General features: G+C 37.2%; 2 long non-coding RNA genes across 2 annotated transcripts in view; one reads left to right on the top strand and one right to left on the bottom strand.

Annotated features, from left to right (window-relative positions):
• Positions 1–21,645, bottom strand: part of LOC149710181 (uncharacterized) — a 91,004-nt gene that overhangs the window by 18,417 nt on the left and 50,942 nt on the right. The window lies entirely within an intron of this gene.
• On the top strand, positions 5,213–8,006 carry LOC149710182 (uncharacterized). Its single transcript, XR_016376880.1, has 2 exons — positions 5,213–5,569; positions 6,600–8,006. It is a non-coding gene; the product is annotated as an uncharacterized LOC149710182 (long non-coding RNA).

The raw sequence follows: 21,645 nt of genomic DNA, 5'->3' as shown, positions 1-21,645 counted from the left end.
AAGAAAAATTAGAAGAAGAAAATATGGGAAGAGGGCTGACTTACGGAGAATAATATGAAGATCAATATCACAAATTTTCCAAATTAAAAACTAATATCACGAATTTTTCTAGATGGTGCAATTTTTACCTCACTCTGTGGAGCAAAAGAAACAAAAACAATAGGTGAGTGCAGCAGACTAATACACAAACGAACGACCATTTTGTTTCAATATAGGATTTTACTCGCCAAAAAGGGAATCATGTCTTCGGATCGCTAATTTGGCGCAATTCGAGAAAAACAGTTTTTGGGGGAGAATTTTTCTTTTTTCTTTTGCTCAATAAGAAAATCACGTAGAAATGAAACAAACGTGGATTATTTTTTGGGAAAAGGCAGACTGAAACAGCGGAGGCCGGAGGTCAATTAGAAATAGAAGAAGAAGAAAAAAAAAATTGAAGAAAATGCGTGGAAAGGGATCTAAGCGATGAACCTATAATTTGGACGTTTCTCGAATTCATTCGCGATCGAGATTTTATTTTTCAGACGTACGAACCATTCTGTAATATATATATAGGGCTGCCATGCAGTACCACCCCGAAAGAGGAAACCACCCTACACACACCCTCTTAATGGTCGCTCCTCCAAAAACCACCACGTATTAAAAGCGGCGCCCACTAAAAAAAAAAATATAGCCCCATAATTTATTGCGGTTTTCATTTTATAGATTTATAAAATTATACTTTAAAAGGCATAAAGTTTAGTAAAGTGTTCTCTCTGTGGGTTAACTGATTAAATGTAGAATCATTTTTAAAACAAGGTATCGCCCCGTTGTTAATCTTATTGAAGTCATACTAATTCAATCTTTTTTAGATATGGTGTTGAATCACGAAATTTTGAGTATTATTAGTTATTGATTATAGCACTTTTAGCAGTAATTTAAATCATTAGCTATCGATTCTATCATTTTTAGTAATAATTAAAATCATTAGCTATCCATTCTGAAATTTTTTAGTAGTAATTAAAATCATAAGCCATCGACTCTAGCATTTATTAGTAGTAATTAAAATCATTAGCCATCGATTCTAGCAATTTTTAGTAGTAATTAAAATCATTAGCCATCGATTCTAGCAATTTTTAGTAGTAATTAAAATCATTAGCCATCGATTCTAGCAATTTTTAGTAGTAATTAAAATACACTAGCCATCGATTCTGGCATTATTTAGTAGTAATTAAAATCATTAGCCATCGATTCTAGCAATTTTTAGTAGTAATTAAAGTCATTAGCTATCGATTATGGAATTTTTTAGTTTATCCATCGATTCTAGAATTTTTTAGAAGTAATTAAAATTATTAACTATCGATTCTAGCATTTTTAAGTAGTAATTAAAGTCATTAGCTATCGATTCTAGCACTTTTTACCAGTAATAAATAATTTAAATCTAAGAAAGGTTCAGCTTGAATATTTCCTTTAACAATTTCCCGTAAAAACAGTTTCGCAAACAGTTCCTAAAGCGTTTCCCTAAGTAAGTTTTGCCTTATTAATTAGCAAATATTTAAGGTAAAATTTGACGTCTAAAGTGTCTCCAACTAAAATCAATTATAAACCACGTTTGCTGACATAATCACATTTGAGTCGACCACAAACTGTTAAAGGAGAGAGGGATGGAGTAGTAACCTCCACACTTATAACGTTGCAATCCGTACTCCCACCTACGGCATGCAACGAAGTCCTCCCAGAATCCTTAGCGTTTCGGTAGGGTCGTACGGTACGAGGGCGCCCCCTGTGTCTTAAAAAAAGAAGCTAGTTCTCATAATACAAATAAAATGGCGCTATGCCGCAGCACTTAACAGTTGCCTCTTCCGAAGGATAGAGGGCGTGCGCATGGTACATTGGGAGACTTTCATTGCCGCAGATCACCCATCATCATTACCGCTCCATCTTATTTCTTCTCTCCCTGACAAAATCGCTTATTTTTTTAATAATTTTTAAAATTTCCTAAATTTCTTTTAATGAAAAACTAAGAATTTTCTTAGAAATTCCTTGCCATTTCAACGCAAATCATAAAAAAGGGAAGAAAATGTGAATAAAAATTCCCCAAGACGATATTAAAAGTCATCATTCCCATTTGTTTTTGGAAAGCCTAGCAATTTCGCCTGGAGAAATAAATTATTCGGTATCTACAATTTCCCCCATCTTGATGGTATAAAAAGAAAAAATATTCAAAAGAGTTTTTCATAAAAATGCACCTCGAAATTCATCGTCCATTTTCGAATCATCCGCCGTCAAAATAGTTTTTGGGGTAAGAAAAACATTGTAGTAGTTATTACGGAATAATAATAACACCATGAACACTGCATCTCTAAAGGGACTGGTAAACGGGATAGATTTATCTCTATTGAACGTTTGCTTTGTAAAAAAAAAGTAAAAAAGTGAAACAATAGGGGCTAAAAAAGAAAGCAAGAGATAAAAATTTCTTTACTAGACGCCATACCTAACTAATAAATATTAACTTAACAGTAGAACTCGCAGCAGACAGCTTAAGTCTTTAAAAGGAAAGTTATCCTCTAGCACCATGCCTAAACCACCGCGGGCCAACATAGAAGCTCCGCGGCGCCACCATCCCTAAACCACCGCACCATCGTTAAACCAGGGCACCATCGCACGCTTCGGAGGATACGGAGTCTATTTATCCTTTTTTGTGGCTTCAACTAGAGTTCAGTCTGGTGGAGTCACCAAATAAGTGTTTACTTTAAAAAATGGAAATCGGAATGATGGGGATGAAAAGCCCCGAACACACGGTATTCCTCTCCGCATACATTACCAAAGCTAGAGTACGAGAGACCTTGAAAAGTCGGAGCAATACTCGTGCGAGGGGGATTCTCCCCCACACGAGTAAAAAGGGTACGGCCAAGGTCGTTAAATGTTTTTTCAATAGGTTTATGAAGAGTTACAAAAGACCGAATGGCCTTGAGTGTTCCCAAATTCACAGCCCCCATTCCTTCACCCTATGCTATGCTAGAGAGGATTCGGTTTGTACAATGAGAGGAGGGCGTTTTTCAGTCCCTTTAGAGATGCAGCGTTCATGATAACACCTGAATCAGCAACAGCCAATGCAAAACATTTTTCTCTCCATTCCAAAGAAATATCTGCGGGCGCAAACAGATTGGCTGCGAAATAATTTTATCATAAAAGCGAAGCAAAAAAACAAAAAAAAAACTATTAAACCGACCGCGAAATAAAATGACTCCGGGTTACAAATATATGATATTTCTCCATTTTCTTAAATGAATTTTTTTCTGGTTTTTGTTTTCGGTTTTCTCCCGCATTCCCTTTGAAAATAACCTAGCTTTACTGCGATTTGAAGCAATTTCAATACTCCGCCAAGTGTGGGCCCTATCTCGAAAAGGAACTAACCTTGGAACTTAAGGTTTGGAAATGTTATTATATTTCGAGGTATTCATTTTGCAGAGAAATAACAAAAAAGATGATACCGTTGGAATATAAAAATCTTCGCCATCAATCCCAAGAATTTCGTCTTTAACTCCGCGCCCTTAAAAAGCCCTAAGGGTCCTTTTCTATTTCCCGGCCCGCGTGTTACGATTGTTTTAACAAAACGAATTCTAAATACCTAAATATCTATCATTCAAACTTGAAGATTCACTGAATTTTTTCAATCGTATTTTCCACCCATTTTGATAGTTAAACTAAATTGATTTTCAATTAGATTTTCTGAATTGTAAATCAATTATTATATTTTATAATTAATTTTCATTATAGAATTACAAAAGTGATTCGACCCTTTGAAAAATATTGTCTTGTTCTCAATTAATTAGTTCATAAGTTTATGAGTTTCATAAGTCTACAAGCTTAAATGTACAATACAGTATCTCGGGTATTGTCACTGGCACAGACAACAATACCTCAGCGGAGATCAATCAACTTGGATAAAATCTACGATCTGCTTCAGGGTACTTGGAAAACGTAACTTAATTCTAAACAAGCACGACAAAAACGTCACCCGCTAAAACAAAACTTCCAAATATAATTCCACTCGATCTATTGTCGAGGGGTCGGTCAGTCGTTCTGCATAATCAGTGTACACGTTGTACAGACGACTGCATTATGCATGGGATAAACCGAGTCTTTTAAAGTGGCATGTTATTTGTCAGGAATAAAATGTTTATGTGTACTTCGTACAGTACAGAGATTCTGAAAGATGTTATTCACTAGGCTACTGCTCGTGTATATTTTACATAATTATGTTTTTCGTGCTGTTACGGCAAAAACCATTCATTGGTGCGTTTGCCAACAATGTTAGTCGCCATGATGGACGATTTTGATACTAAAACAATACCTTAAACAAACGTCGCAAATAGACAAGGAAATAGGGTGGCGTTATTCTTTGTAAATTTCACTTTTATCAAATGATAAGTGCACGGTATTGGCAAAACTCCAAACAAAGTAAATGCATAAGCCTATAATGCATAAGTATAGATCTCGGGGTAGGGCTAATCTGCATTATCCATGCGATACAAATTCAAGAAATTCCTGAGTCATTTTCAATTAATGGTTTCACCTCCAAACGGGAACAAAATTGAAGAGAAGCAAGGCCCACAGTGATTTCCATCCTTGTGGGAAGAGATAGAGATCACAGTAAACGATTGTTTCTGTTTCCAGAAAATTTTACACCAAGAAACTAAGAGAAATACAACACGAGAAACACCTCTCTACCTTTTTATAAAATATCCTTTCGACTCATATTTATGGATAGTATGATTGACTTATGATGATAGCGAGTTATATAAAGACACGTTGACGTTAGTAACAATTATATTTCGACCGTTACTGATTATCTCTAACATGAGGTGAGGTTTGAATTGATAAGCGCATTGGAAAAGTTCCGGGAAAAACACTTCAGTATCATAATTCATAGATAAGCCTCACTCCATAGTGTAAGTAGTAAAGAGAGTGGAAAGTGTCTCGAGATGGACAGTAAAGTACCCTAACTGAGACACAAGGAGGATTGTGGTGCCATGACCTCAAATACCCCCCTAACTATTGAGGTTACCGTAGAATAAGGCCATTTAAGCAAGCGAATAGACCAAACTATTAATTCCAGTCTAAGAGAAGCAAACACCACATCTTGGGTTATTTCACTCTCACCAAGAAGCACCGCTAGATGCAGTGCGAGTTAGCTAGCCTCACGCGTATAGTAGTTAAATCGGGCTCCCTCTGGTGTTGCTTTGTGGCGAGAGGAAAATAACCTTGGAGGACGGCCTTTCGCCTGCGAGTTGGTTTAATCAGTTGGGAAGTCTAACCACTCTAGTTACTAAGTACTCTATGATAAGATAAGTCAATGTCACCTTGAGATTAAGGGCCATATTGTAATAATTTTGTACAAATCACTTGAGAACCGCCCTATGTTTTCCGGTGATAAAAGCTGGTTCACGTCGCAGAGACGCGTTAGAACACTCAAACCTAAGGTGGAGGAGGAGACGCATCAACAAACGAGCTTTTGAACAAAATTTTTCAAAATTAATCTCTTTACTTCGCTACTATTAGACAAAATGGCGTCGTTTATTTAAGTTTGGTAAATATATTTTTTTATTCTCGTCTATTAATTAGTGTGAGGTAGTATTTTAACATGCGCAAGGGGCCACTCAAAAATTAGTTTCTGATGTATAAAGATTTATAGGTTAAAAAGGTACGGTTACATTTGTATTAGTTTTTGAGGCTGCGATTTTTAAAAATTACGTAAAATCGAAGCTCAAAAGCCACAAGGCTCTTCTATAGGTTATATGGGACCAGAATAGTAGATAGAATATTGTAGGAACTATTTTTGAATTCTACAGGGCCGGTAAACACTTTTAGATATGACTTGACACCCGTTTTTTAATGTTAAATGAAAAATTAAACTACGACGTTTACGGTTGCCCTTTTTTAAATACAGTGTTTCTGATAAATCTGCCATAAATAAAGGAGGATGTTCTTTGAGCGATTTTGAGTCGAAAATGTTCTATGCCATTTTGCAGTCTGGGTCACCGTTTTAAAGTTAAGATTTTATTTGAATATGTTACCGTTATTCGCTACCAAGCAAAGAAAATTAATAGAATATCTCAAGAAACTATAGGTCAAAATGGGATAGGTTTAAAAATAAAGGATTTCAACCACTGGGATCCTGTATAAGACCACTACTGTACCACAGACAGTTCGGCGCGCGGTTGTTGCGCTTGGAAAGGGGTTGCAAACCCAAAACAGGACGGTCCGTGGTACTGATGGGCTAGTAGTTGGGGTGGGTTATGGCATTGTCCACGCAACATAAGGAGCGTCTCATCCACAATAGACCTTTTCGATGTAAAAAAGGCGGTAGGCAAGCCTAAGTATCGGAACCTACAAGAGGGTTGATACATTGCCAGCCGTCTCTGCGTACTCTCATGTTATACAAAAAGACTACAGCGCAGGCACCAAAAAGCGAAATGGAAGGCAAAGTTTTACCCCCGTGTCTTTCCCTCTTAGTAAAATCGAAATGGTCTATAAGCTAGGACGTTACAATCATAAAAATATAATTCATACAAATAGTTGCAACAGTCTAAATAATTATTTTCTATTTTGTTTTACAGGACTCCACGGTTAATGTCCAACTTAACTTTAACCTTATCATGACCCTGACATCGATTGATTTGTCTGAGACATTGGCTATTTGAAGAAAATACAGATGGGAAGACCCCAACAAGAGAGATCGTCCAGGATGGCTGGACACCGTTATTGGCTTCCCAAAATGGACATATGGAAGTGCTCCATAAGGGAAGCTTAGTTGAACAGTTGAATTATAATAACCTGGCAACCTGAAACTTGAGTTCCCTTTTCTTCGATCACCGCGATCACTTTGATCACTATGATGTTGTTGATTGAAAAGGGAGCTCAAATAGAACAGGCGAATAATGATGGCTAGACACCTTTAATTCGGGAAACTGACATCCAAGGGAAGGTCACTTGGACGTCGTCAGATTGTTTCCCGAAAAAGGCGCCTCAGGTTGACCAGTCAAATAATAGTCTAGCCAGAACCCTTATTTTGATCAATTGTCTGATCACTTGGACGTCGTCACTCACTTGATTAAGTGACTGATCACTTGAATGTCGTCACTCACTTGATTAAGTGACTGATCACTTGAGCAAGTGACTGGTCACTTGAATGTCGTCAGTCAGTTGAGCAAGTGACTGGTCACTTGGACGTCGTCACTCACTTGATTAAGTGACTGGTCACTTGAATGTCGTCAGTCACTTAAGCAAATGTTTGATCACTCGGATGTCGTCAGTCTCTTGATTAAAATAAGGCTTAAGTTGATAACTCGATTAAGTGACCCTTATGGAAGCACGGTCATTTGGAAGTTGACGGGTTGCTGCTCAGAACGGTGTTCAACCGTTCAAACGTCTCCATCCCTCATTCATAAGTTGGAGAATTAATCTTTCCAAAACATGAGACGTTGAAGACCAACCTCCCCCCTGAAGAACTTAGGGGGTGAAAACATCAGAGGCTAACCTAACCTAACCTAACATTATAAGAACTCGAAGAGTGTAATTCACGTTGCCTCTGCGCTAATGAAAAACTATTAACAGTGTTAATACATTGAAATTTATAATTGATATTTAATATTTTTCAACAAAGACACATCTCTTGTGAGAGACCTAAGCGTAACGCTAATGTAAAAGGCGTTTTGTAAATATATATAAAGAAATAACGAAATTGTTAAAACACAATTAACAATTTCATAAATTTTAATTTTAACAATTTTTCTATAATGGTTTCTTATTGAATATATATATATATATATATTTAACCATTAATGCTTATGTAATTAATTTAAGCAAAAGTCCGATTTTTTTTATTGTATATACAACCAACACAGTTTGTAATTCAAGATTGAAGTAATTATTTGTCTTGAAATTAATAAAATAATTGTCTATTTAGCTATTAATTCCAATATGAACTAAATAAAAATCATATTATTAGTCTATATATAGAAAAATTTTGTTTCTTTATTTTCGTTCTACTTCAGTATTGAATTCAAAAATTCAACTTTTAATGCTGAAGCTTATTTGAATTATTGAAAGCGCGGTCACGTTATTCGAATTTGGCGCTTGTTTGTCTTCGAAGAAAACAGAATCAAATCAAAACTGGTAGCGCCATCTACACGTAACATAAATATATATAGAACTTCAATTTAACTGAGTTAAATAACTTCAAAAATATCAAACCACCTACAAGTTATTTAAATTTTAATCCTAATAACAAAGAAATCTGAAAAGTTTAAGGTTCCAGAAACTTAAAATACACCGTTCTCCTTACAGATGTCGCCTCAACAGTAACTGGCGTTAAAAATCGAAAACGAGTTTTAAAAAATACACCCGCTTTTCCTTTGGATTAAGAATCTGACATTTGACCTTACCAAAAGACGTCAGAAAACGAGTAAACCAATGAAATTTCAACAATCACGCAACCAATCAAAACCCATTTAATCCCCCTAACTCTGATCCCCCTCATTTAAAAACTCGTTAACGTTTAAATTTTAAAAGATTCGTAATTAAAGTTTTGCTTTTTTTTCTTTAAAAAAAAACGAAAAAGTCAAAATGGGTTGGGGAAATTTGTAAGCGAGGTCTCCGGGTAGCCGTGACCTTTCGCTAGAGGGTTCGCGCCAACGAGCTAGTTTTTAAAACATTTCAAATAACCGGGTACCGTAGAGGGTAGGGTAAAAATTGGTATTTGGAAATTACGAAAAAAAGGTTCTAAATAAGTATAGTTAAAGATCAAACTGAGCTCCACCCAGATTGCGGTCCGTGTCAAGGCGATTTTGCTACCTACGTGAAGGTCAACTCGTGCCACTTATTTGCCAAACCCGCGTAATATTTAGGAGTCAAACGACATTTAACTTTAACCAACTAGTTTTTGGAATAAGTAACCAGTCGGGAATCGTTAATTAAGGGGAAATTATTATAGTGCAATTTAAAACCACGTAAAGTAACGTTGAGTAATAAGGGAATATTTAAATTTAAATATAATTTAAAAAGTGGAAAATCCCAATTGCCACGTAAATTCAATGTAAAAAGCCAACCGATGTTTAAGACCAACGCGGATTACACTTGTTGATTTACTAGAGAAAAAAGAGAAAGTTAGCATTTATCAAGGCATTATAAATGGGCAATTTTGGTTTCAGGGTTTCAGAGAACCACATCTGCATGTCTTCTTGGTTAAAATGTGTTGTCTCTATAAGTATAAAGTCTTACCAAACTTAATAGGTAAATAATTAGAGATGACTAATGGAGTCGAAAATGTGCTGAAAATATCTTTCAGTATATCATATAATCAATCAATAAGTTGGATCCAATATTATAATCAATCAATAAGTTTGATCCAATATTACAATCAAAGCAACCCTGCAAAGTTGAACGACATACCCAATCAAAGTATTTACGGGCTTGCAAGTCACATTGTGACTTAGCCCCGTGGTCCACTATACGTGTAATGAAAACCATAATAAACAGTTTGAATTGAATTGATTTCGACTTTGACAAACAATGTTGCATCAGTTGGACTTGGACCTCCAATTATATTGTATCATTTTTGACCTACGAAAGTTCTGGAGCGCGTCTTTTGTAAAATAGCCGTTCATTCTTTAAAACTTAACCATCATTTCCACAATGAAAGAGGTACGTTTTTCGGGGTCAAGTCCGTTAATGACCCTGAGACCAATTAAACCTTCCAGCGGGCTTAGCATTGAAAAAAAAAAAAAAAAGAGCGGCAGCTGATTCTTGTCTAATGTTAAAAAATAGAAAAGATCGTAGAATTGAGTGAGTATGTGTGAGTGAGTGAGGCGAACGAACATTTTGGATGTGTTTTCTGAAAAGGAAATCTTCTGCCTTCACATCTCTCTCTCATCTTCGCTTCGACGGTTGGCTGGCTACCCCTTATCACGAGGGGGCCGTCGCTTAGTGTTTTGGATGATTTTTAAATCCATTTCGTAGTAAATAAGTGGATTTGAAATCCAGCTGGCAGTGAATTGGAGGATTTGAAATCCAGCTGGCAGTGAATTGGAGGATTTGAAATCCAGCTGGCAGTGAATTGGAGGATTTGAAATCCAGCTGGCAGTGAATTGGAGGATTTGAAATCCAGCTGGCAGTGAATTGGAGGATTTGAAATCCAGCTGGCAGTGAATTGGAGGATTTGAAATCCAGCTGGCAGTGAATTGGAGGATTTGAAATCCAGCTGGCAGTGAATTGGAGGATTTGAAATCCAGCTGGCAGTAAATTGGAGGATTTGAAATCCAGCTGGCAGTAAATTGGAGGATTTGAAATCCAGCTAGCAGTGAATTGGAGGATTTGAAATCCAGCTGGCAGTGAATTGGAGGATTTGAAATCCAGCTGGCAGTGAATTGGAGGATTTGAAATCCAGCTGGCAGTGAATTGGAGGATTTGAAATCCAGCTGGCAGTAAATTGGAGGATTTGAAATCCAGCTGGCAGTGAATTGGAGGATTTGAAATCCAGCTGGCAGTAAATTGGAGGATTTGAAATCCAACTGGCAGTAAATTGGAGGATTTGAAATCCAGCTGGCAGTAAATTGGAGGATTTGAAATCCAGCTGGCAGTAAATCGGAGGATTTGAAATCCAGCTGGCAGTAAATCGGAGGATTTGAAATCCAGCTGGCAGTAAATCGGAGGATTTGAAATCCAGCTGGCAGTAAATCGGAGGATTTGAAATCCAGCTGGCAGTAAATCGGAGGATTTGAAATCCAGCTGGCAGTAAATCGGAGGATTTGAAATCCAGCTGGCAGTAAATCGGAGGATTTGAAATCCAGCTGGCAGTAAATCGGAGGATTTGAAATCCAGCTGGCAGTGAATCGGAGGATTTGAAATCCAGCTGGCAGTGAATCGGAGGATTTGAAATCCAGCTGGCAGTGAATCGGAGGATTTGAAATCCAGCTGGCAGTGAATCGGAGGATTTGAAATCCAGTTGGCAGTGAATCGGAGGATTTGAAATCCAGCTGGCAGTGAATCGGAGGATTTGAAATCCATTTGGCAGTGAATCGGAGGATTTGGAATCCATTTGGCAGTGAATCGGAGGATTTGAAATCCAGTTGGCAGTGAATCGGAGGATTTGAAATCCAGTTGGCAGTGAATCGGAGGATTTGAAATCCAGTTGGCAGTGAATCGGAGGATTTGAAATCCAGTTGGCAGTGAATCGGAGGATTTCAAATCCAGTTGGCAGTGAATCGGAGGATTTCAAATCCAGTTGGCAGTGAATCGGAGGATTTCAAATCCAGTTGGCAGTGAATTGGAGGATTTCAAATCCAGTTGGCAGTGAATTGGAGAATTTCAAATCCAGTTGGCAGTGAATTGGAGGATTTCAAATCCAGTTGGCAGTGAATTGGAGGATTTCAAATCCAGTTGGCAGTGAATTGGAGGATTTCAAATCCAGTTGGCAGTGAATTGGAGGATTTGAATGCCTGGATTGGTTGATTTAGATGATTTGGTTGACTTTGATGATTTGCATGATGTGTTTGATTTGAATGGATTAGGAAATAATTTATTTCTAAGGATTTGAATCAATTCAGATATTTTCAAATGATTTGCGTGATTTAGGTGATTTCATTGATTTATATGAGGAAGCGGCGGCTCCCTCGCCTTATCCCCTCGTCTCGCAGCCAGGATGAAGTTGAAGTTCAAATCCGCGAGTTTTACAGGTAAAAAGCGATTCTCCGCTACCGTAAGCACGTTTGCCCTCGGTTTTTGGCATATAGCGTTGGCATCAAGCATGAAGGAGGCCAGGTGTCACGGCCATCTTTCCCCTCCCCCCCTCGGTAAGACTAAGAGCGCCACACCCCGACGCGCCCTCCGACGGTCGATAGACCAACTAGCCTAAGGGCAGATATCAGATAAAAACTAGTTTTCCCCTACAGGTTACGAAATTTTTTCCTCATCAAATGCTTCATCAACTATACCTCAGCAGAGGGATTTCATTTTATACAAGACACAACTTATTTTCTTTGTAATTTCTAAAATATTTAAACTTTGACCTGAAAGATATTTGGAAAAAAGGACTATTAAAGCCAGGTTATAAAGGAAATAGCCACGATCTGGAAAATTAGAAGAAATCAACTGCTAATGCAGTAACCTTGACTTCCCATTATTAAAGGAAATAATAGACCCTTAAATTTTGGACTGCAAAATTACTTTTTGCGTATAATATTAAAACTTAAACCTTTCTTATATATAGATGTCCTTCAGATCTGTTTTGGAACGTGTCAAAGATCACGGGGTCTATGACGTTTAGTTACAACAGTGATCCCAGACAGAAATCTCAAAAAATAACAAATGGGATTTTACTTTGAAAACAGAACCTTAATTAAAGTATAATATGTCTAGTAAAATGTGATTTCAATAAAAGAGCTAAATGTTGATCGATTTAATGCTAAACTATAAGAAACCTTCGACTTAGTCAAATACATAGGTATAATAGGACCTTTCATGAATATAGAGGATAATATAGTGCTGATTCAAAACTGTATAATTTTATAGGAATTATAGGACCGCTAGACTCCATGTTACGATGATAAAACAAGGAAATAGACATAGTTATGGAGTAAGAAATATCAGTCTTCAATCTAAGAAAGTTATTGAACCTTTATGTAGCCAAAGTGTATGTATTATTAAATGTTTACGCTGATAAAGTAAAGCTAATGACTCGACATGTGTTCTTACAATTTCATTGTTTTACGGGCCAATCAACGTTTTGGCGTTCATATCTCAGAAAATAAATGTTGTAGACCCCATGAACGTTCTTTCATGACCTTTCCACTCAGTTTGACCCTAAGAACACACCCTTTAATTGATAACAGACTTATCAGAAACACCAATGTAATAGAAAAAGTCCATTGTCATTTTAAGAAAATTGAGAAAAGAAAACCCTTCTAAAGTCAAGGGATTTTAAACGCAAACACGTACAGGACTGGCATGAAATTAAACAGAGATTAGCGGTGCTCTAGAACTCTAGATATCGAGAAAGGTGTTGAATTCATTTATATCTAAAAGACCAATAATAAAAAAAGCGTTGAAGGAGATCCAGCGTATTAAGAAACCAGTAGGGGATCGATTCTAAGACTACTTACTACCTTGCTGGTGACTCAACAATCCGAATCCCTCCGTTACATACGCTACAATACTATACGAACGGAAGACAAATACCAATGCAGCTTAAACATAAATTTTCCCTTGTTTTTCCTTGTACGATAAATAAAAGGAAAATCCTTAACAATCCTTATTCGATCGCGTTTCAAATTCATGTTTAGTCGTAAATTATTCTAATCCCCCGATATTGGCAGATTATATCCCGGTTAGGAATACATATGATTCGTCTACTTGGAATATTTAAGAGACCATAGATCCCATCTGATTGAAGGTAAGGGGAGGGGCTTAAAACTTTGGGAAGCTTTTCATTGGCTATAGCACAATCGTCGATCCTAGATTTACTCGCAGTCTGGGAAATAGCACACTTCATCTGTTCCAAAACCAGTTTATTAATTGTTCGGACTAGTTTCTAAATTCAAGAAGTTGGGGTTGCTAGTCCTCGGCACCAGTTTATTAATTCCAAATCTATAGGAGAACAAAGGCTGGGACCAGTCCGGAGACCAGTTTATTATTTCAAACCCAGGCTAGGGGGGGGTCATTGGTCCCAAGGACTAGTTTAAAAAATTGTTTATTTCCCAGACTGTTTAATCGTTCAGAATGTACACGCAAAGATAACTTATTTACATTAAAATTCGACGCTCATAGGTCGCGGAAATCTCGGCAGAGGTCGCTACCTACGTCAGTATCACGTGGTTTCAAAGTTCAAATAAATTATGCATGACATCAAGGATGACCGTTTCTATGCCTCCTCCTATTTAATTCAAACAGAAAGGTCCATAAAATTACAGTATGCTAAACATTCCAAGTAGAAGAAGTCTACGTATTACTATCCCGGTATATATTTGTCTAAATAGAGGCAGTTAAAGGTACTTCTTGTTCTTACGTAACTTATGTTCTCATCCATAACAACCGGGGGTATTACCACATGACTATCGTTGAAATAAATTAAACGAAGAAATCCAATAAGAGCAATAATTTCTCGATTTATCGGATGAAATGGGATAATAGGTTCAATATGGCTAATAAATTGACAATTTACCCGCTTAACTCTTTCCTTTATCGTACAGTTAGGTTGCGTGAAAATGTTCAACTACGGACCACCCAAAATGTTTTCGTCCAGGGCGTCGACTACAGTTCATTGTATTCGAATCTCTTTTCCGATTCCATCCAGTAACAATTCCACTTTTTACCTCTCCGTGTGACGTAGTCCAGGAGAGGTTCTGTAACGGCCGTGTCTGTCTGTCTGTCTGTGTGTGTGTCTGTGTGTCTGTCTGTGTGTCTGTCTGTCCGTTGTTACACCCACGTGACCGCGTTCGCAGTTTGCGTATCGGAGCAAACGTGTTCGCCATTTCCGAACTGCTTTCACAGTCACGGAAATGGCTCCTCTACTTGAGTTCTCACACCACCATCTTCTGGTCTTTGTCCATCCCACACGAACACCAGTCTGTACTTACTGGCTTCTAATCACCCCACCATCTTCTGGTCTTCGTCCATTCCACTTGGACACCAGTCTGTACATACTGGCTTCTAATCACCACCATCTTCTGCTGGTCTTTGTCCATCCCACTTGGACACCAGTCTGTACATACTGGCTCCTAAACACCACCATCCACTGGTCTTCCGTCTACTCCACATAGACACCAATCTGTATCATTGGCTTCTAACACCACCATCCACTGGTCTTCCGTCTATTCCACATAGACACCAATCTGTATCATTGGCTTCTACTCCATTATCATCGTTTGGTTTTAGGATATACGCGGCGATCAGCTAGGGTTACGAGAAACGTCTAGCCTCCCTAAGGTGGGATCGGCCACCAAAGGTTTTCGCAATCGCGCTTTTTCCTTACTATTATAATGGAAACGAATCGTATATATACCCCAAAAATCTGAAGAAAGCGGGCAAGAGGGGTACCCTTCCCTTTAAACGTCAATATTAGCAAAGTTTGAGATGATAATAGGTATAACTTTATTTTAAACGATTTAACTATTATTAATGTTAATTATTGAAGATTAAAATAATTAGAAATAATTATATTTATTTAATTATTAAAGATAAACCTCTCGTGCAAAGAGAGAGATTATCATTGCCTCCTATATCTACCAAGGCCCGTGCATGCGATATATTTCCTTCATTGCCTCCTATATCTTTCAAGGCCCGTGCATTGTGATATATTTCATTCATTGCCTCCTTTATCTATCAAGGCCCGTGCATTGCGATATATTTTTCAAAACAACAACAAAAATGGGAAGCTCCTCTCAGAAACATAATAATTTCTTTTCTCTGTATATGAAATGAAAATATGGATAATATTGCGCTCCTTCTTTAACGGTATGAATCCTTGCCTGTCTATTAATATTTTACGTAGGAGTAATACGTTTTTAGCGAAGTCTAGAGAGGATAAACATAAGCGAAATTGTTTCGAAAAAAATACTGCTTCCACTAATGGGTTTATATTCCTTGTTACTGTTGTATAGAGTAATCATGATAAAAGCTTAAAAAATACGAGAGGACAGACCTTTTTTATCCTCTTGTTTTATTCTTAATAAGAATATAAAACATTTATTTTTTGATGCTAAGATTGCTTTAAAAAAATCCAAACGGTTAGGCATTGGTAAAAAAGACAAATGATATTTTTCAAATCTAATGAGATAACGCCCACCTAGTTGAAAATTGGCCTTTTTTATCCGCGGGAGCCATTCTTAATGAGAATTTCGATGCTAGTAGGTTGTCAATTAAACTACCGGTATATTATTGTTGTTGGAAATTGGATATTAAGTCAAATTAAGTGGTTGTAAAGAGCCAGCAGGTTTTTGCCACTTCTTTTTGTGAGTATTTGATTTTTGTATGTAAAATGGAGGAAGATAATGTTGAGAGTAAGGATGAAATGCGGAAGCGCAAAGCGCGGGAAAGGATGAGGGCAAAAAGGTCGACGTTTTCATTGGATACTTAAGTTTATATAATCTTCTCGACACGGAGAGGTAATATTTTGGTTTTCCCAACTTGTTACCTCTCCGTGTGACGTAGTCCAGGAGAGGTTCTGTAACGGCCGTGTCTGTGTGTCTGTCTGTCTGTGTGTCTGTCCGTTGTTACACCCACGTGACCGCCTTCGCAGTTTGCGTATCGGAGCAAACGTGTTCGCCATTTCCGAACTGCTTTCACAGTCACGGAAATGGCTCCTCTACTTGAGTTCTCACACCACCATCTTCTGGTCTTTGTCCATCCCACACGGACACCAGTCTGTACATACTGGCTTCTAATCACCACCATCTTCTGGTCTATGTCCATCCCACACGGACACCAGTCTGTACATACTGGCTTCTAACCACCACCATCTTCTGTTTTTTGTCAATCCCACATTGACACCAGTCTGCACTTACACTGGCTTCTAACACCACCATCCACTGGTCTTCCGTCTATTCCACATAGACACCAATCTGTATCATTGGCTTCTACTCCATTATCATCGTTTGGTTTTAGGATATATACGCGGCGATCAGCTAGGGTTACGAGAAACGTCTAGCCTCCCTAAGGTGGGATCGCCACCAAAGGTTTTCGCAATTGCGCTTTTTCCTTACTATTATAATGGAAACGAATCGTATATATACCCCAAAATTTGAATAAAGCGGGCAAGAGGGGTACCCTTCACTTTAAACGTCAATATTAGCAAAGTTTGAGATGATAATAGGTATAACTTTATTTTAAACGATTTAACTATTATTAATGTTAATTATTGAAGATTAAAATAATTAAAAATAATTATATTTATTTAAATATTAAAGATAAACCTCTCGTGCAAAGAGAGAGATTACCATTGCCTCCTATATCTACCAAGGCCCGTGCATGCGATATATTTCCTTCATTGCCTCCTATATCTATCAAGGCGCGTGCATTGTGATATATTTCATTCATTGCCTCCTATATCTATCAAGGCCCGTGCATTGCGATATATTTTTCAAAACAACAACAAAAATGGGAAGCTCCTCTCAGAAACATAATAATTTCTTTTCTCTGTATATGAAATGAAAATATGGATAATATTGCGCTCCTTCTTTAATGGTATGAATCCTTGCCTGTCTATTAATATTTTACGTAGGAGTAATACGTTTTTAGCGAAGTCTAGAGAGGATAAACATAAGCGATATTGTTTCGGAAAAAAAATACTGCTTCCACTAATGGGTTTATACTCCTTGTTACTGTTGTATAAAGTAATCATGATAAAAGCTTAAAAAATTACGAGAGGACAGACCTTTTTATCCTCTTGTTTTATTCTTAATAAGAATATAAAACATTTATTTTGTATCAAAAAATATTTTTTGGTGCTAAGATTGCTTTAAAAAAATCCAAACGGTTAGGCATTGGTAAAAAAGACAAATGATATTTTTCAAATCTAAAAAGATAACACCCACCTAGTTGAAAATTGCCCTTTTTTATCCGCGGGAGCCATTCTTAATGAGAATTTCGATGCTAGTAGGTTGTCAATTAAACTACCGGTATATTATTGTTGTTGGAAATTGGACATTAAGTCAAATTTAGTGGTTGTATAGGGCCAGCAGGTTTTTGCCGCTTCTTTTTGTGAGTATTTGATTTTTGTATGTAAAATGTAGGAAGATAATGTTGAGAGTAAGGATGAAATGAGGAAGCGCAAAGCGCGGGAAAGGATGAGGGCAAAAAGGTCGACGTTTTCATTGGATACTTAAGTTTATATAATCTTCTCGACACGGAGAGGTAATATTTTGGTTTTCCCAACTTGTTTATTCTATTATTAATTCTTTTAGTTATAAAGAGTTCTAAATTCAACTCCCTCTACATACCACCACCCTTCATTTCATTTTTCAGTCATCTATAGAAACCGTAACTATTATTCTTATAAAGTTCAAAAACTTGAAACGTTCTTCTTTATCATCACCAGGGAGCAACGAGTTCAAACACGTAATAATAACTTTTTTTTTGAATAGACAGAAAACAAGCGAGAGTGGATGGAAAACCTTTCGGTCAAATTAAACCGCATGGATTGTGAATCTCTAGCAGCAGAGGCAAACAGTAACATTATCCTACACCCTGGTAGATTACCCTGAAAACTATAATATAACATGTAAATTATCCGATAACCCGACAGATTAATGTGTAAACTATCCAATTATCTGATAGATTAACTTGAAAATAACCCTATACCTTGATTAACTTAAAAATTACCCTATACTCTGTAAGAATACCTTGATTACCTTAAAAATTACCCTATACTCTGTAAGAATACCTTGATTACCTTAAAAATTACCCTATACTCTGCAACAATACCTTGATTATCTTAAAAATTACCCTATACTCTGCAACAATACCTTGATTATCTTAAAAATTACCCTATACTCTGTGAGAATACCTTGATTATCTTAAAAATTACCCTATACTCTGCGAGAATACCTTGATTACCTTGAAAATTACCCTATACCCCCGTAGATTACCCGTACCGTGTAAATTACCCTATACGCTGAAGGATTACCGAGTTCATTACCCTATACCCTGGTAGATTACAGTGTAAATTACCCTATACTTGAAGGATTACCGACTTAATTACCCTATACTCTGGTAGATTACAGTGTACATTACCAGAGTAAATTATTGATTACAGCAATAATTTGTCTATTACTTCTTGTCCTTAATCTATTTTGCAAGTTTTAAGACAGGTATCAAAAAACTCGTTGATTAATTTTAGCATATGCATTCCTTTTAGGGTTAAAAACCTTCAATAATAATGAAAGTTGGCAAAAAAGAGCAGCAATGTATGATAATACCCACTCTATACTGTTTTCTATATTATATGAATAGCAAAAGCATTTGAAAAAGCTACCCTAGGCGCAAGATTACAAATATAAAATAAATTTTTTGGCTGTCGACTTGATCTATACGGGGTTATTGAGGGTATTCAAATAATCCGGTAATACATAACACTATTTTACTCGATCTAAACATAACAAGATGACGGTTTAAGAAGCGCCTTTGTTAAAACATGGACCTTATAAACACTATAGGGGAAGGGACAACAGGGTGCTTTTGTCGATACAAAAAGTTTGAAAACGCTACAGCGGGTTCTATGGGCGTTTTTGAGTCGAAAATGTTCTACGACAATTTGCCCAAAGGGACACCCCAAAGCATTAGTGTTTTACTGATGACCCCTTAACTAAAATAGAAATTGTCTTTCAGTTTCTTAAGTAAATTTAAGGGGTCATTCGTAAAATACTGAAATCATAACTTGAAAACGGTGCTCTTAGGGCCAAAGGTCATAGAATCAAAGAGAATATACCAAGAGGAGCAGAAACTTTGTAAATAGGGACCGGCTCTGAATTCGGAGAAACTAGTTCCGGTTGTTCACATGACCGTGTCGTCTACTTAAAAATTACCTTTTGTACGTCAACGGTCAACCCAGAGATCAACCCTTTGCCACCACCAAAATTAAGCAGACGACAGAATTTAACCAATAAAAGGCGTCGCTGCTTAGCCAATCAATAAAAACCGGATGTAGTTACTTCAGAACCGTGGCCGGGCTTTTCAAAAGCCTTGTGAAAGGCTAAACTTTCTGCTCTTCATGGCATATTCTATTTGATAGTTCCATGAGGATACGCACTCTCTGTTATATCAAGGTCAAGAGGTTAAAGGTCGGTATACATGGGAAAGTAAATGTTACGTATTCCCCAAAACGTTTCTCGTCCCATTTAGAATTACAGAGTCCCTGGTTATAATACAACAAACATGAGGACGAGGTTTATTTCGAGTTACTTGCGTACGTGCAAAGTCCATGTACAACAATTCCTAAGTTACGGGGGAACGTGTACGAGATAACAAATGAGCTCATTTAAATGCAATCTACGACGGGTACAATCCCTCTCGATTTCCTAAACTCTTAAAGGCCGGGTTGTTTTTATCTCTGAAGATGTTTGGGAAATCGAACAAATTCAATATATGATAACATTCGTAAAACAATGTCAACCAAAGGCCCATTCATACTAGAGTAAACTCTTACGTCCAGTCGCGTCGGTTTTGAATACTTAAGTAGCTGAATTCATAATTACAAATACCGCCAAGAATCTTAAAACTTTTCATATATCGTTTGCTAATTAATGCATAGCTCACTCTATCATGCGTCAGTAAGATATGATCGAGTGGGATATGGCTAAAGAAAAGGCGCTAACGATGTGGTGCCATCTAGACACTGCGCGACAAAATTTCAAACTAAACCCGCGATTTTTTTTTATGTAGTCGTTGACACGTTTGAACAGTCTAATTGAGCGTGCAAAGCGACTTCACCGACGTGAACGTCTGAATACAAGCTAATTAATGACAACTAACGCCTATTGTTTTTAGCCACATCGTTTGATGTACATCTAACGATGGGGTTATTAGTTTGACTTGGTCTGAAGATGTTGGTGTAGATACCGTAGATGTCGAAGAAGTATCGTTCGATTTTTTTAAATAGCGCTAGGCTGTAGCGCTTAACAATCCCCTAACAAAGGTAGGAAAGTGCGGTAAGTTACTTTCGGAGACTTTCATTGCCGAACATGGCCCACCAACAAAACACTCCATCCTCCAAGCTATTATTACAACTCCATAATGTCGCTTTCCATTGAATGCCAGCAATCTGCCAATATGGGAAGTACTAAAAGATACGGTTGAGTTTAAACCATAATTTAGCATCGAATAAAATTTAGAGCAATATTCCAATGAACCCCCTTGAAATTATAATGCGGTTAAAAAAATCATCAAATAAACAAAACAAAACCGAGAAAAAAAATTGCATATTGTTTACGCAAGCTTAATGGTTGGATCTCGCGACAATAGTCCATAAATATTCTTAAAGAAAAATAAAGAAAATAAAAGCGAGGCCAAGTCGAGTGATAAGACGAGCGGGTTTAAAAGGGGTTTACTAAAATGTCTCGCCAAAATAAACGATCACGTAACTACGTACCTAACATTAATACGAACCGTTTCGAACACGAAGCTATTTCAATTAATTTCCGTTTCAAGTGAACTTTAGGCAGCTGTACTGTTATTATTTATGAAATCGCGCGACTAAACAAGTTTAAAAAAAATAAAAACTATGAAGGAAATTCTTGAATCGGGGCGTTTTCAAGCCGGTCCCAACGTACACTGAGAATATATTTATTATATACCAAGAAATGTTCAAATAAAGATGATGAGTTGGTGACACTGCACGTGTGTTCACATCTTCTGCCATATAGTATCGGTCACTTGTCCAAGCGCAATAATGCGGCGTTCAGGAACTTCAGGAAAATAGCATTACCACTGGTTACTATAAGTCCCACTGAACCCAACAATGAGGACCCCAATTAGTCAACTTCTCTCCTCCGTGGTATCAACGATAGAGGGGTATGGACAAGGATAAGATTTTGAACGCCCTGATTTCAGGTTTCAAATGAGTTCAACTGAATTCTCAAAGACTTAATAGTAATTTCAAAGGGACTTCATTCTTTA

Source organism: Phalangium opilio, unplaced genomic scaffold (genome assembly GCF_054372755.1).
Source record: "Phalangium opilio isolate 3A_F unplaced genomic scaffold, DU_Popi_V2 ptg000011l_1, whole genome shotgun sequence".
NCBI lineage: Eukaryota > Metazoa > Arthropoda > Arachnida > Opiliones > Phalangiidae > Phalangium > Phalangium opilio.
This window is presented reverse-complemented; position numbering and strand designations above follow the sequence as displayed.